This window comes from Cnephaeus nilssonii (genome assembly GCF_951640355.1).
Source record: "Cnephaeus nilssonii genome assembly, chromosome: 5".
NCBI lineage: Eukaryota > Metazoa > Chordata > Mammalia > Chiroptera > Vespertilionidae > Cnephaeus > Cnephaeus nilssonii.
The window spans coordinates 24,571,239-24,586,391 of record NC_137076.1 but is presented as its reverse complement, the minus strand read 5'-3'; positions in this window follow the sequence as shown (position 1 = coordinate 24,586,391).

Genomic DNA, 15,153 nt, shown 5'->3' with positions numbered 1-15,153 from the left:
CATTCCTGTTGTGGCATGTATCAATACTTCATTTGTTTTTATGGTTGAAGAATATTCCATTACGTCCACTGAAAATCAGTATTGACCAGGTGTTTCTGTTATTGGCACCCTGGGTTCTTGTGATCTCCCAGGATAGAGGTCAAAAGAGATCACCAAGCCCTAGCCAGTTTGGCTCAGTGGATAGAGCGTCGGCCTGTAGACTAAAGGGTCCCAGGTTTGATTCCGATCAAGGGCATGTGCCTTGGTTGCGGGCACATCCCCAGTGGGAGGTGTGCAGGAGGCAGCTGATCGAGGTTTCTCTCTCATTGAAGTTTCTAACTCTCTGTCCCTCTCCCTTCCTCGCTGTAAAAAATCAATAAAATATATTTTAAAAAAAAAAGAGAGATCACCAAAACTAATATAGAGTTTTGACTGGAAATTAAAACAGGGGCTCTTGTATGTCAGGTGAGAATTCTACCACTAAACCATCCTGGCTTCTTTTAAATTTTTTATCCTCACCCGAGGATATCTTCTTCCCTTCCTTCCTTCCTTCCTTCCTTCCTTCCTTCCTTCCTTCCTTCCTTCCTTCCTTCCAGTACATTTTTTATTGATTTCAGAGAGGAAGAGAGAGGGAGAGAGAGATGGAAAAACATCAATGAGAGAGAATTATTGATCGGCTGCCTTCTGCATGCCCTCTACTGGGGATCGAGCCTGAAACCCGGGCATGTGCCCTTGACTGAATCAAACCTGGGACCCTTCAGTCTGCAGGCCAGCGCTCTATCCACTGAGTCAAACCGGCTAGGGTGAGGATATTTTCCCATTGATTTCCAGAGAGAGTGGAAAAGACAGATAGAAACATGGATGTGAGAGAAACATATCGATTGGTTGCCTCCTGCACATGCCCTGACCAGGGCCTGACCAGGACCTGGGCTGGGGAGGAGCCTACAACTGAGGCACATGCCCTTGACCAGAATTGAACCCAGGATCCTTTGGTCCGCAGGCTGACACTCTATCCACTGAGCCAAACCGATTAGGGCCCATCCTGGCTTTTTAGGAAATCCCAAGATAGAAATGAACAGAGTTCACCACAAGAATTAAGACTCAGCCAAAACCGGTTTGGCTCAGTGGATAGAGCGTCGGCCTGCGGACTCAAGGGTCCCAGGTTCGGTTCCGGTCAAGGGCATGTACCTTGGTTGCGGGCACATCCCCAGTAGGGGGTGTGCAAGAGGCAGCTGATCGATGTTACTCTCTCATCCATGTTTCTAACTCTCTATCCCTCTCTCTTCCTCTCTGTAAAAAATCAATAAAATATATTTAAAAAAAATAATTAAGACTCAGGTGAAGGTTTATTAAATAGCTTGTACAGCAAGGGAGACAACATTTAAAGGAAAAAGGAGAAATGTTGCTCTCTGAACAAAAGCCAGGGAACAGTTTTAAGGAAGCTGAGGCGGAAAAGAGGACATCTAAGTGTGACATTTAAGTACAGAGTGGTGAAGAATTTTGGGGCACGCAGTGGAACTACAAGCTTCTTCCAGGAAGCGTGTCTAGTCAGCACGCTAAATCTCCACCCAGGGGTGTGGCTTTTAGCATTTAAATGAGGGAGGGTCTTTGTGGGGGGCTGGGGGGTGGGCGGAGCAGCCTTTTTTGCTAGCTCACAGGCATGACTGGAAGGCACAAAATTTAAGCCCATCCAAGTAAATCTTACAGACAGCAGTGTCCTTCAGTCTAGCAGCTAATTGGCTGTAAAGAGAAGGGACGATATAAGGATATAAGGAGTGATTAATGAGTTTTTGGCTGGACCTGTGGAGTGCTTGCCTATCTCATTTTGTCACCAAAAAGGATTTATTTGGGAAAAAGAAATGCAATCCAGTGTATGCAGGCATGGCTAGCCATGTGCACACACTGCCCAGCATCCCTTAACTTCCCTTTTCCTTTCTATTGGAAAAGGGAAGTTAAGGAAAAGGGAAGTTAAGGGAAGGGGTAGTTACAAACATAGAACTTTGGTGTAAGCATAGAGTTCTTCCTGTAGGGTTCTCAGGATGAGAGTGCAATAACTCCTCCCATAAGCCCTAACTCCTTCCACAGACCTTCCAGACTGATCATGTTCCCTTAAACTTTAAAGTCTCATCATAATGTTTATCATTTCTCCCTTCTGATCAAAATCTTTCCCCAGGGAGGTGGGGGAGATCTTTCTCTGAAAGCATCACTGATCAATAGGCAGGTCGTAGTTATAAGAATTAAAATAAGAAAGATTAATCATGCTCTGTTAACTGTGATTGTTTTGTTCTGATATTAAAAAAGCACTTTCTAGCCCTAGCTGGTTTGGTTCAGTGGATAGAGCATCGGTCTTCGGAGTGAAGGGTCCCAGGTTCGATTTCAGTTAAGGGCACATGCCTGGGTTTCGGGCTTGGTTCCCAGTGGGGGGCGTGCAGGAGGCAGTCAATCAATGATTCTTTCTCATCGTTGATGTTTCTATCTCTCTATTCCTCTCCCTTCCTCTCTGAAATCAATCTATATCTATATCTATATCTATATCTATATCTATATCTATATCTATATCTATATCTATATCTATATCTATATCTATATTTATGTATATGTGTATATATATACACACACATATATACATACATATTTAAAAAACACTTTCTAATCTGGCTGTGAGTTGCGCTTGAGACCTGGGAGCTCACCTGGAAATTCAGCCCATCCTCCTCATCTCTGAGCTGCTGTTATCATAAAAAGACTAACAAGCCATGTTGCAGAAAGGAAGTAATGTAGTCACAGATGCCCCCTGCCCTTTGCAAACCCCCAGGCCACATTGCCTGTGTGGATGAAAGGGGCCACATGCTAACCTGACAAGCTCAGGGGAGGCCTGCATGGCGGCCTTGCAAACTCAGAGACCTAAAGTCATCACAAAGGATGGTCTGAAATGAAACTTTAACTACAAGCAGTTATGGTGGGTAGTTATGTCCTAGGCCGGTATCTTCACTGACAAGGTCAACCTTTACCTTCACTGAGCCTGTCTGTCTTTTTGCATCTATAATAACATACCCTTTGAAATGTCTGGGTAACTTGTAACTTCCCTTTTTCTGGACCCCTTGGGGCACAACCTAATTTGCTGGGCACCAGGACAGATACCACAAATTCCTTCATTATCATGTTAATTGTTCCTGCACCCACCTAAGTATGTATCTATCATTTTACTTTTTATCCAGTCCCAGGAGTTTCTTCCCTCCCCCGCCCCACCTGCTTTGCTTTCTCCCGCCCCTCTAGTCTATCACCAATGAATTTCATGTAACCCACTTACGTCCCTCCTTTGATTGCAATGTATAAATACAGATGTAACCCACCATTCTCCGGAGCATTATCTCAAACCATTGAGGTTCTGCTTCCCAGCATATGTCCACAGTTTGGCTCAAATAAACTCACAAAAATTCTTTACAGGTTTCAATGGTTTTTTACGTTAACACCTGTAATCGGAAACAATTATACCCATTCTTATTTCTTTTGCCCACTTCCCCATGCCTGTAATACCCATTTTTATTTTTGCATACCCATCTTTTATTCCTTTTGCCCACTTCCCCAGGTAATATTTGTCCTTGTATCCCATACTAGTCCACACAGTTGGGGGAAAGGGGGGAAGTGCAGAGCAGATTTTTGTGGTTGACCGTACTGCCAGCATTATTGGAATAAATGCTCAGATATGATTTAACCCTGCCTCTGCTTGATTGGCTCAAGTAGTGACAGGCAGCCCATACCCATTGTTTGTCCAGTTTCAAAAATACATAATTATAATGAGATATTTAATATATCCTCTCAGGAAATAAACAGTAATATTTCTTAGCTTACAAGTGCTTGGAAAACAGTTAGTATAATATTTCTTTAAAAAAAACCTACAGCCTGGCCAGTGTGGCTGAGTGGTTGAGCATTGAGCTATGAACCAGGAGGTCACCATCTGATTCCTGGTCAGCACGGATGCCCAGGTTTCGGGCTTGATCCCCAGTGGGGACCTGCAGGAGGCAGTGGGTCAATGATTCTCATCATTGATGTTTCTATCTCTCTTCCTTTCTGAAATCAATTTTTAAAAAATGGGCAAAGAAGCCCTGGCTGTTTTGGCTCAGTGGATAGAGCGCCAGCCTGAGGACTAAAGGGTCCCAGGTTAGATTCTGGTCAAGGGCACATGCTTAGGTTTTGGGCTCGATCCCTAGTAGGGGGCATGCATGAGGCAGCCAATTAATGATTCCCTCTCATCATTGATGTTTCTATCTCTCTTTTCCTTCCTATATGAAATCAATTTAAAAAAATGGGCAAAACATATTTAACAGAAAATAAAAGATCACATATGAAAAAAAATGTCCATCACCTTGGCAACGAGATGTCTTAGTTATGGGATTGACTGTTTATATACTGCAGTGCTTGTGTTCAAGTAACGCTTATTTTACTTAATAAACGCCCCCAAAGCACAAGATTAGCAATATGGCAATTTGGATATGCCTAAAAAAATCCAGAAAGTGCTTTTTTAAAAAAGCATGTATTTTTTTCTTTGCTTTCAATGTTATTTTGTATTAGTTCCAGGTGTACAGCATAATAGTTAGATAATCATATACTTTACAAAGTGTTCCCCTTAATATTTCCAGTACGGACCTGGCACCATATGTAGTTGTACATAATTACTACAATATTATTGACTATACCAGGGGCCACCAGGCTGCGGTGGGCACAGGGGCAGGTCTCAGCCCATCCTCCGTGCCCCTGCCCAGCCCCTCCCACCACAGCCCCCGGTCCCCTGTCTGCCAGCAGCCCTGCTCCCACCGCCACTGCTGCCCCATCACCCCTCAGGAGCAGGGGGAGGTGGAGAAGCCCTCAGGGGCGACCAGGGCCAGCAGCTGCCACTCCTACCCGCTGACAGCGCTGAGCGATTGGGTCTGGCTCTGGGCGCCAGCAGCAGGTGCGAGCGGCGGCTCCGGTGCCAGCAGCGGGTGTGAGCAGGGCCGGCACAGGTGCGAGTGCCAGGCGGGACTGCGGCACATGGAAGTAAAGAATTTTCAGTAACCACCAGAGGCTCGCCCAGATGACAGCAACCAGTGCCCCACCTTGGTCTGGCGTCCTCACTCACCTGCTCCAGCATCCCACCGTGACCAACACCTGCCATATTCCGCGTGTGCCCCCTGGTGGTCAGCACATATCATAGCGACTGGTTGTTAGGTTGTTCCACCATTGGGTCTATTTGCATATTAGGGTTTCATATATATAGATTCCCTATGCTGTACTTCACATACCTGTGACTGTTTTGTAAGTACCAATTTGTACATCTTAATCCCCATCTTTTTCACCCAGCCCCCCAACCCCCTCCCTTCAGGTAACCACCAGTCTGCTCTCTGTGTCTGAATCTGCTTAAACTTTGTCTGTTTATTTTGTATTTATTTATTTATTTATTTAATACATAAATTTTATTGATTTCAGAGAAGAAGGGAGAGATAGAAACATCAATGATGAGAATCATTGATTGGCTGTTTCCTGCACGCCTCCTCCTGGGGACCTAGCTTATAACCAGGGCATGTGCCTTGACTGGGAATGGAACCCCAGACCTCTTGGTCCATGGGACCATGCTCAATCTACTGAGCCACTCCAGCTGGGCTATTTTGTACTTTAGATTCCACATGAAAGTGAAACAAAATGCTATTTGTCTTTCACAGTCTGGCTTATCTCACTTCCATAATACCCTCTAGATCCATTCATGCTGTCACAAATGGTAAGATTTCATTTTTTTTTATTATGGTTGAGTAATATTCCACTGTATATATGATACTGGACACTATACCAGTCCAAGGTTGCCTATCACTCCTTGAGCCCAAATAAGCAAACAGGGTTGAATAATATATGAATGCTTATTCCAATAATGCTGGCAGTATGGGGAGAGCAACAGGTCATCCTGGAAATTCTGCTCTGACCTCCCCCTCACCACTTGGCTGATTATATATCGGTGAGGGAGAAGATAACTACACGCAGCTGCAAGCTGCAAGTGTAACAGGGAAAGGAGTGGGGAGGGTCTGAAGTCTGGCTTCCAGGAGCTCACAGTCTGATAACACTGTGGCTAATTTTCTGTGATGTTACAACAGCTCAGCCCTCCTGAGAATGCTCAGCATTCCTGAGGCAAACTCCTGGAGGGGGTCAGGGTCCAGTCACAGCAACCAAATCAAAGCTTGTCCTGTCCTTGGTCTGCTTTTATTTATTTATTTAAATATATTTTTATTGATTTCAGAGAGGAAGGGAGAGGGAGAGATAGAAACATCAATGATGACAGAGAATCATTGATTGGCTGCCTCCTGCATGCCCCACACTGGGGATCAAGCCTGCAACCCAGGCATGTGCCCTGACCGGGAATCAAACTGGTGACCTCTTGGTTCCTGGGTCCACGATCAACCGCTGAGCCACACCCGGCTGGGCCCTTGGTCTGCTTTTAAAATGTATTTTCTTTTCTGAGTCATGGACCCACCTGGACTCTGAGGCATCTTATCTTTTTACAGCCTGTTTTCTACAGGCAGCACATCCTCCAGGTTCCCAGGGTCTATAAGAAAACCTCTGATCTATAGTTAGTAATGTGAATTATCATTAAACAACTAAGGTTCTAGTCTTATTACCTGCTCTTCCCCCTATCATATATTACCACAACTTCTTTACCCAATCATTTCTTAACAGACACTTAGGTTGCTTCCATATATTGGCTATTGTAAATTATGCTGCAATGAACATAGGGGTACAAATATTCTTTTGAATTACTGTTTTGGGTTTCTTTGGATAAACTCTCAGAAGTGGAATTTCTGCATCATAAGGCAGTTCCATTTTTAATTTATTGAGATAACTCAATGCTGTTTATTATTATTATTTTTTATATTTGTATTGATTTCAGAGAGGAAGGGAGAGGGAGAGGGAGATAGAAACATCAATGATGAGAGAGAATCATTGATTGGCTGCCTCCTGCACTCCCCATACTGGGGATCAAGCCCGCAAGCAACCCAGGCATGTGCCCTTGATCGGGAATTGAACCCAGGACCCTTGAGTCCGCAGGCCGACGCTCTATCCACTAAACCAAACCAGCTGGGGCGTCAATGCTGTTTTTCATAGTGGCTGCATTAATCTGATTTCCCGACAACAGTGCACAACATCCTGGCCAACACTTGTTTATTGATTTATGGGTGATAGCCATTCTGACAGGCATGAGGTAATATCTCATTGTGGTTTTAATTTGCATCTCTCTGATGATTAGTGACTTTGAGCATCTTTTTATATGTCTATTGGCATCTGTATATGTCATCTATATTTCCATTTTGGAGAAATGTTAATTCAGGTTCTCTATCCATTTTAAAATTGGATTGTTTGTTTTTTGGTGTTGAGTGGAATGAATTCTTTACAAATTTTGAATATTAACCCCTTATCAGATGTATCATTGGTGAATATGTTCTCTCATTTAGTAGGTTGTCTTTTTAATTTTGTTAATGGCTTCTTTTGCTGTGCAAAACCTTTTTAGTTTTTTCTTTTTTCTTTTTGATTCCCTACTAAGAGACATAGCAAAGAGTTACTGCATAAAGAGCTTTTTTAAAAGAGAAAAGGTGAAAATTCTCAACTTAATAAGAAAAAAATCATACAGTACAAAGTTTAGTGCTATCTGTGGTTTTAATTAATTAATTTATCTTTGATTAATCCTCACCTGAGGATATTTTTCCCATTGCTTTTCAGAAAGAGTGGAAGGGAGGGAGGGAAGAAGGGAGAGAGAGAGGAAGAGAAAAACACTGATGTGAGAGAGACACATTGATTGATTGCCACCTGCAGTGCCCTGACCTTGGCAGGGATGAATGTGCAATCCAGGTATGTGCCGGGAATCGAGCACATGTTCAACCCTTCAGCACACAGGCCAACGTTCTAACCACTGAACCACACCTGCCAGGTCCTATCTGTGGTTTAACCATGCACTTTGAAATGAGTTGCACACAAATGAGGGGAGTACTGTATTTACTATTACTGGTTTACTATAAAGGATACAACTCAGGAACAGATGAAATGCCGCAATGCATAGGGCAGTGGAGGGTGGGGGTGGAGGGGGCCTGCAGAGCTTCCACATCCTCCAAGGACAGGGCACCCTCCTAGCACCACGCTGTGGTCACCAACCCAGAAACACTCCGATGGAGATTTCATTACATGGGCCCCATTTATTAAAGCATTGGCCACTGGTGAGTAACTCACCCTCCAGACCCTCTCTTCCCCCCAGAGGCTGGGAGCTGGGGCTGAGAGTTCGAAGCCTTTAATCAAGGCTTTGTGTTCCTCTTTCCAATCCCCATCCTGAAGCTATCTAGAAGCTGGCCCAGAGCTGCCTCATTAAAACAAAAGACACTGTCACCCTTATCACTCAAGTAATCCCAAGGACTTCAAGCGGACAAAGACCACACCTCTTGCTTATTATCTCACAGAAGGTCAAGCCCAGGAACACAGGCTCATAAAAGATTGACACCAAATCATTGGACTAGAGAATGCTTTCCCTCTGCCCACACCTACCTCTGCACCTGGTGGGCTCTTGACTATACAAGTGGACTCCTCTGAAAGAATTAGATGCTTTCTGGTAACATTGGGAAGAAGGCAAGGATGTCTCTTCTCACCATTCCTAGTATAAAATGTAACCTTTTTTTTTTTTTTCACCCGAGGATATTTTCCCATTGATTTTTAGAGAGAGTGGAAGGGAGGGGGAGAGACAGAGAGAAACATCAATGTGAGAGAGACACATTGACTGGTTACCTCCCGTATGCTCTCTGACTGGAGCCCGGAATCAAGCCTGTGACTGAGATATGTGCCCTTGACAGTAATTGAACCCGAAACCCTTCAGTCCACAGGCTGACACTCTAAACACTGAGCCCAACAAGCTAGGGCTAAAATGTATATCTTTACTTCCTTGTCTTGTCTAATTGCATAAGGAATTCTCAGCTAATGCCATTAGGCAAGAAAAAGAAATAAGAGGTATACAGAATAGGAAGCAAGAAATAAAACTATTTTTGTGGCATATGACAAGACTGTCTAAGGAGAAAACCTCAAAGAATCCACAATAACAAAGAAATCTGAGCAAATAAGAGAGTAGAGGAAAGTTGAAGGATAAATGTTAATATACAAAAGGAAATTGCTTTTTATAGATCCCTAAAAAATAAACTACACAGACACTTTTCACAAAAATTAACTCAAAATGGATCATAGATCTTATAATCTTAGTATAAAATATAAAACTATAATATTCTAAAAAGGTATAGGAGAAAATCTAGGTGACTGGGTTTGGTGATTAATTTTTAGAGACAATAACAAAAGCAATATCTAAGAAAGAAAAAAATAAGTGATTAAAAATGCAAGCCAATTCCTTGCTGGTTTGGCTCAGTGGATAGGGTGTTGGCCTGTGGACTGAAAGGTCCCAGGTTCGATTCCAGGGATTTGATTCCGGCCAAGGGATACCCCAGCAGGAGTTGTGCAGGAGGCAGCTGATTGATGCATTGCACTTTTTTTTATTACAGTTGGTCATGTGATTTTATGTATATAAGTGTGCAGTCTATGAAGTGGTTTAAAAAGACAAGAATATATAATCAAATCTAAAATTCATGTTGCAGTCCTCCTACTTCTTATATTCCCTTGCAGTCTTTACTATATTTTTTAGTGTGGAGCCATATAAAACATTTCTATTCTTATTTTTAACTAGAGGCCTGACACACGAAAATCGTGCAAGAGTAGGCCTTCCTTCCTCCTACTGCCGGCACTGGCTTCCCTCTGGCACCCGGGACCCAGGATTCCCTCCGGCACCCGGGTCTTGGGCTTCCTTCTGGCCGCTGGCAGGCACCTGGGACCGGGGTTTTCCTTGCAGCCCTGGCTTTGTCTGGAAGGTCATCTGATCTAATTAGCATATTATGCTTTTTTTTATTATAGTCTAGAGGCCTGGTGCACGAATTCATGCATAGGTGGGGTCCCTTGGCCTGGCCAGCGATCAGGGCTGATCGGGGCATTCTTGCTCAGTCCCGATCAGGGCTGATGGGGGCCAGCCAGGGAGGCACCACAAGAGGGCTCCAGGGCATGTCCGGCCCTCTCGCCCAGCCCTGATTGGCCAGACCCCAGCAGCAAGCTAACCTACTGGAGCATCTGTCCCCTGGTGGCCAGTGCGCATCATAGTGACCAGTCATTCTGCCATCCGGTCGATTTGCATATTAGGCTTTTATTATATAGGATTTGAATATATGTAATTGTATATTTTTAAAATATCTATATCACAGGGATGATTCTGTTCTTTCTTTATGCTTAACTATATTGATTGCTGAGTGAGGCATGCCAGATCATGCTATATATTTCTATCTCAACCTCCCCACCCAATTATCATAGAAATATAACTTATATAGAGAAAAATACAAGACACTAACATCACCATGACTTTCACAAACTACACACATTCATGTGCCAGCACTGAAATCAGTACACAGAACACCAGCTTCATCCCGGAGGTGCCTTCTGCTCTGTCCTGCTCTGGCTGCCAGAAGGGCCCCTCTGTTGTAACAGGACCACAGGGAGTCTTCGCAAGTTTCAGTGTTTTATATGTACAGAAGGGAACCACATGATCTTCATTAGGTGTGTGGGGTAACTCCTTAAAATTGTGTCCATTGTTAATTGAGAATTCTTATTGCTATGTGGGTATCCTTTGGGTGCATCGAGCACAGGATGTGTCCACTGTCCTGCTGAGGGGCAGTAGGTTAGTTTCCAGCACAGAGCTATGACAACAGGTGCTGTGGCCACACTGGGACGTGTCTGTGATGAACACGTGCACACAATTTTTTGGGGGGTTGTTTGCCACGCAGGGAATAGGGTAAGGATATATACAACTTTGTAAATGCTGCCAAAGGGCTTTCCAAATTAAACCAATAAATAATTAATAACCAAATTCTTCCTACCAACTCAATCTCCTACTAGCTGTGCATGAATGATCTGAGTATTCCACAGTCTTGACAGCACTTGGCATTATTTATTTTTCATTTTAGCTAAAGTCATGTTTATATAATAGTATTTTGTTGTGATTTTTGTTAGCATTTCCATAAGCTAAAGAGGTTGTTTTGTACATTTTTATTGTTCATTTGTTTAGCCTCTTTAGTGTAGTACCTATTCAAGTTTCTTACCCATTTTTCTAATGGGTTTTGAATATGTATGTTTTATTTGACAAAATTATTTATATTTTCTGGCTTGATGTACCTTCCCAGCTATATAATGCAAATATCCTATCCCACTCTGGTTTTCCTAACCTTGTGTCTTACTTATATATAAATTCTATGTATAATATATATATATTATTGATTTGAGAGAGAGAAAGAGAAACATCAATGTGAGAGAGAAACATTGATCAGTTACCTCCTGGGATGATGCTACAACCAACTGAGCCACACCGGCCAGAGCTCTTACTGGTGAATTTTAATGAACAGTAGATCCTAATATGTTAGCTGATGTATCATTTTCTCTCTTCTATTTTAAGTTTTGTTGCATCATAAGACAAAAATTTCCCCATCAATTGTGAATCTGCTTTTTAATAGAAAAAATATTGTTTTGTTTAGATCTGAAATTTAAAAAATAAAAATTAAGACAAGTTTGAACACAGCATGAGGCTGAGTTACTAAACTGGAAGACAGTTCAGAGCAAATATCTCAACAAAAGCACAGGGTGAACTATATTGGGAAACAGGACGGAATTTAAAGACAAGCAGAATGTGATCAAAAGCGGAGCAGAGAGAACTTGGGGAGGAAATAATCAAAAGTGAAAATATAGAAGCATGTTCCAAAGTAATGAAAGACATAAACTCACAGATTCATGTTGCAGTCCTCCTACTTCTTATATTCCCTTGCAGTCTTTACTATATTTTGCATTCCCCAAGCAAAGTCAATACACTAAAAACAATAACCAGCTAATAAGACAATAATGGAGAGCCATCTTACAGTGTTAAAGAAATCTCCTGTTAAAAAATATTTCCATACTGAGTTGCAATATTGTCCTCAAATAAAAATGCCTTGAGAAAAGCTTAAACTAAAACATTTCATTATTACCAGTCTTGAGTTAGAGAAATTACTCGAGTAAATTTTTCAGTTCAATGGAAAATAATCCCAGGTTGAAAAATGGAAATTCAGAAAAGAATGAAGAGCAACGGAAAATATAATATATAGATAAATATTAAATGACACACTAACAATGTCTCATAGAGATTAAACTAATGTAGAATTTAAAATGCATGACAACAATAATACAAAAATCAGAAAAGGTAAAAACAATTAAAAATATTCTAATATATTGGCTTTGTGGGGGTTAATAATTATTTGTATTAAGCTATATTAAGTAAAAGACTCATTATTTAATCTTTAGTGCAACTACACAATAATTTGTCTATAATTGTAACTAACAAATTTATAGAGGGAATAACGGAATCCTGAAATATTCAAAGTAAGTCAAGTAGAGACTAAAGGACCATTATCAAATTAGGGCAAAGAATAGGGAAATAACCAAATGGTTAAAATAATCTGAAATTTACTGGTATGGAATTGCAATGTAAATGCACAAAATACCAACTTTTTAAAGCCATGTGAAATATTCTGTAGAAATGTTAATAGATGTCTTGGGTATTTTTTTTTTTTTTACTGAATGACAATAACATTAGAGTCTCAATTTTTCCTATTAAAATGAATGTTGTTTCATGCTGCAATAAATATTTTTGCACCCATTTCCTTCCACACATGTAACATTTTCTTTTTTCTTAATCCTCACTTGAGGATATTTTTTCCATTGATTTTTAGAGAGAGTGGAAGAGAGAGGGAAAGACAGAAACATCGATGTGAGAGAAACACATCGATTGGTTGCCTCCTGCACGAGTCCTTACCAAGGCCCGGGCCGAGGAGGAGCCTGCAACTGGGATACATGCCCTTGACCGGAATCAAACCCGGGACCCTTCGATCCACAGGCCAACGCTCTATACACTGAGCAAAACTGGCTAGGGCACATGTAACATTTTCTGAAAGTTATATACTGAGCAGTGGAATTGCCAAGTTGGAGAGTATGGACATCAACTGCACAGATATCTAGAAATTGCTCTCCAAAGTCATGGTACCAATTCATGTGCTTACAAGCAGTATATGAGAATTACTGTTACTTTGCAGTCATGACAACTCATGGAACTGTCATAATTTAAATTTTACTGATATGAGATGATATTTTACTTTTCTTTTTCATTTCCCTGATTATTAGTGGAGAGCATCTTTTTATTTGTTTAGCTAGCATTTTTCTTTGAATTGTCTGTCAATGGACTTCATCTTCTATCTAGCTACTTAGAAAAAATGTCTTTGTTATTAAAAATTAATATTATTTAAAAATCAATATTAATATTATTTTTAAAAACATATTTTATTGATTTTTTACAGAGAGGAAGGGAGAGGGATAGAAAGTTAGAAACATTGATGAGAGAGAAACATCGATCAGCTGCCTCCTGCACACCTCCCATTGGGGATGTGCCCACAACCAAGGTACGTGCCCTTGACTGGAATCAAACCTGAGACCCTTCAGTCTGCAGGCTGACACTCTATCCACTGAGCCAAACCGGTTTCGGCAATATTAATATTATTTAAAAATTTATATGCATAGAAAGGTCTAAGGCTATGGAATGTATTCAGGAAACTTTTTTTAAAAAAATATATTTTATTGATTTTTTTTTTACAGAGAGGAAGGGAGAGGGAGAGAGAGTTAGAAACATCAATGAGAGAGAAACATCAGTCAGCTGCCTCCTGCACACATAGTGGAGAAAAGCCCTACTGGGGATGTGCCCACAACCAAGGTACATGCCCTTGACCAGAATCGAACCTGGGACCTGGCTTGGCTGATGGGCGTGGCTTATGTAGCGGAGTGATGGTTAATTTGTATATTACCATTTTATTAGAGAGGATTGGTTTCAGGTGTACAGCACAGTGATTAGACAGTCATATACTTTACAAAGTGTTGCCAGGTCCAGCCTGACGGGTTGAACCGGGCTGAGGTAGGGAGGTGGGATTTGAGAAAAGAAAGAAAGACAGGACAGCAGAAATTGGGAGGGCCGCGAATCTTCGAGAGATTGCGGTGGCTTTATTAACTACGCGATGCCTTTTATACACAAATACTGAATAGGAGGTCTGTCAAGAGGAATGTCTTTGTTCCTCTTAATCACTAAGGGAGGGACAGAGCAGAAGGACAAATTGTTGGTACAGTAAAATAGTTACAGACGTCTTAATAAGCCATGAAAGGCTGTTCTCATTCTACAAAGGTTGCTCTCATTCTACTGATAACCGCCATCCAAACAAGTCTGGGAAAGCTGTGTGGGTAAGGGTCCCAGCCTTGCTAGCCCATTCAGGTGCAAGGACGGCGTCAGTTTATACCTGGTCTCCAACTAAGTGTCTCCTCCAGTATTTCCAGTACCCACCTGGCACCACACATAATTATTACAATACTAGAGGCCTGGTGCACAAAATTTGGGATTGGGCCTAAACCGGCAGTTGGACATCCCTCTCACAATCTGGGTCTGCTGGCTCCCAACCGCTCACCTGCCTGCCAGCCTAATCAACCCCTAACTACTCCCCTGCAAACCTGATTGATGCCTAACTGCTCCCCTGCCAGCCCTGATTGCCCCCAACTGCCCTCCCCTGCAGGCCTGGTTGCCCCTAACTGCCCTCCCCTACTGGCCTGATCACCCACAACTACCCTCCCCGGCCGGCCATTTTTGACCACATGGGGCAGCCATCTTGTGTGAGGGTGTGAGGTTCAATTTGCATATTACCTCTTTATTATATAGGATTATTGACTATATTCCTTATGCTGTACTTTATATCCCCATGCTATTCTGTAACTACCAATTTGTACTTCTTAATCCCATCATCTTTTCCACCCAGATCCCCAATTCCCTTCCCTTCTGGCTACAATCAGTCTATTCTCTATATCTAGAGACTGCTTCAATATTGTTTGTTTCTTTTGTTCTTTAGATTTCACATATAAGTAAAATCATATAAGATTTGTCTTTCTCTGACTTACTTCATTTAACAAATTACCCTGCAGGTCCCTCCATTTTTTATAGCAAATGGTATCAATTCATTCCTTTTTATGGCCGAGGAG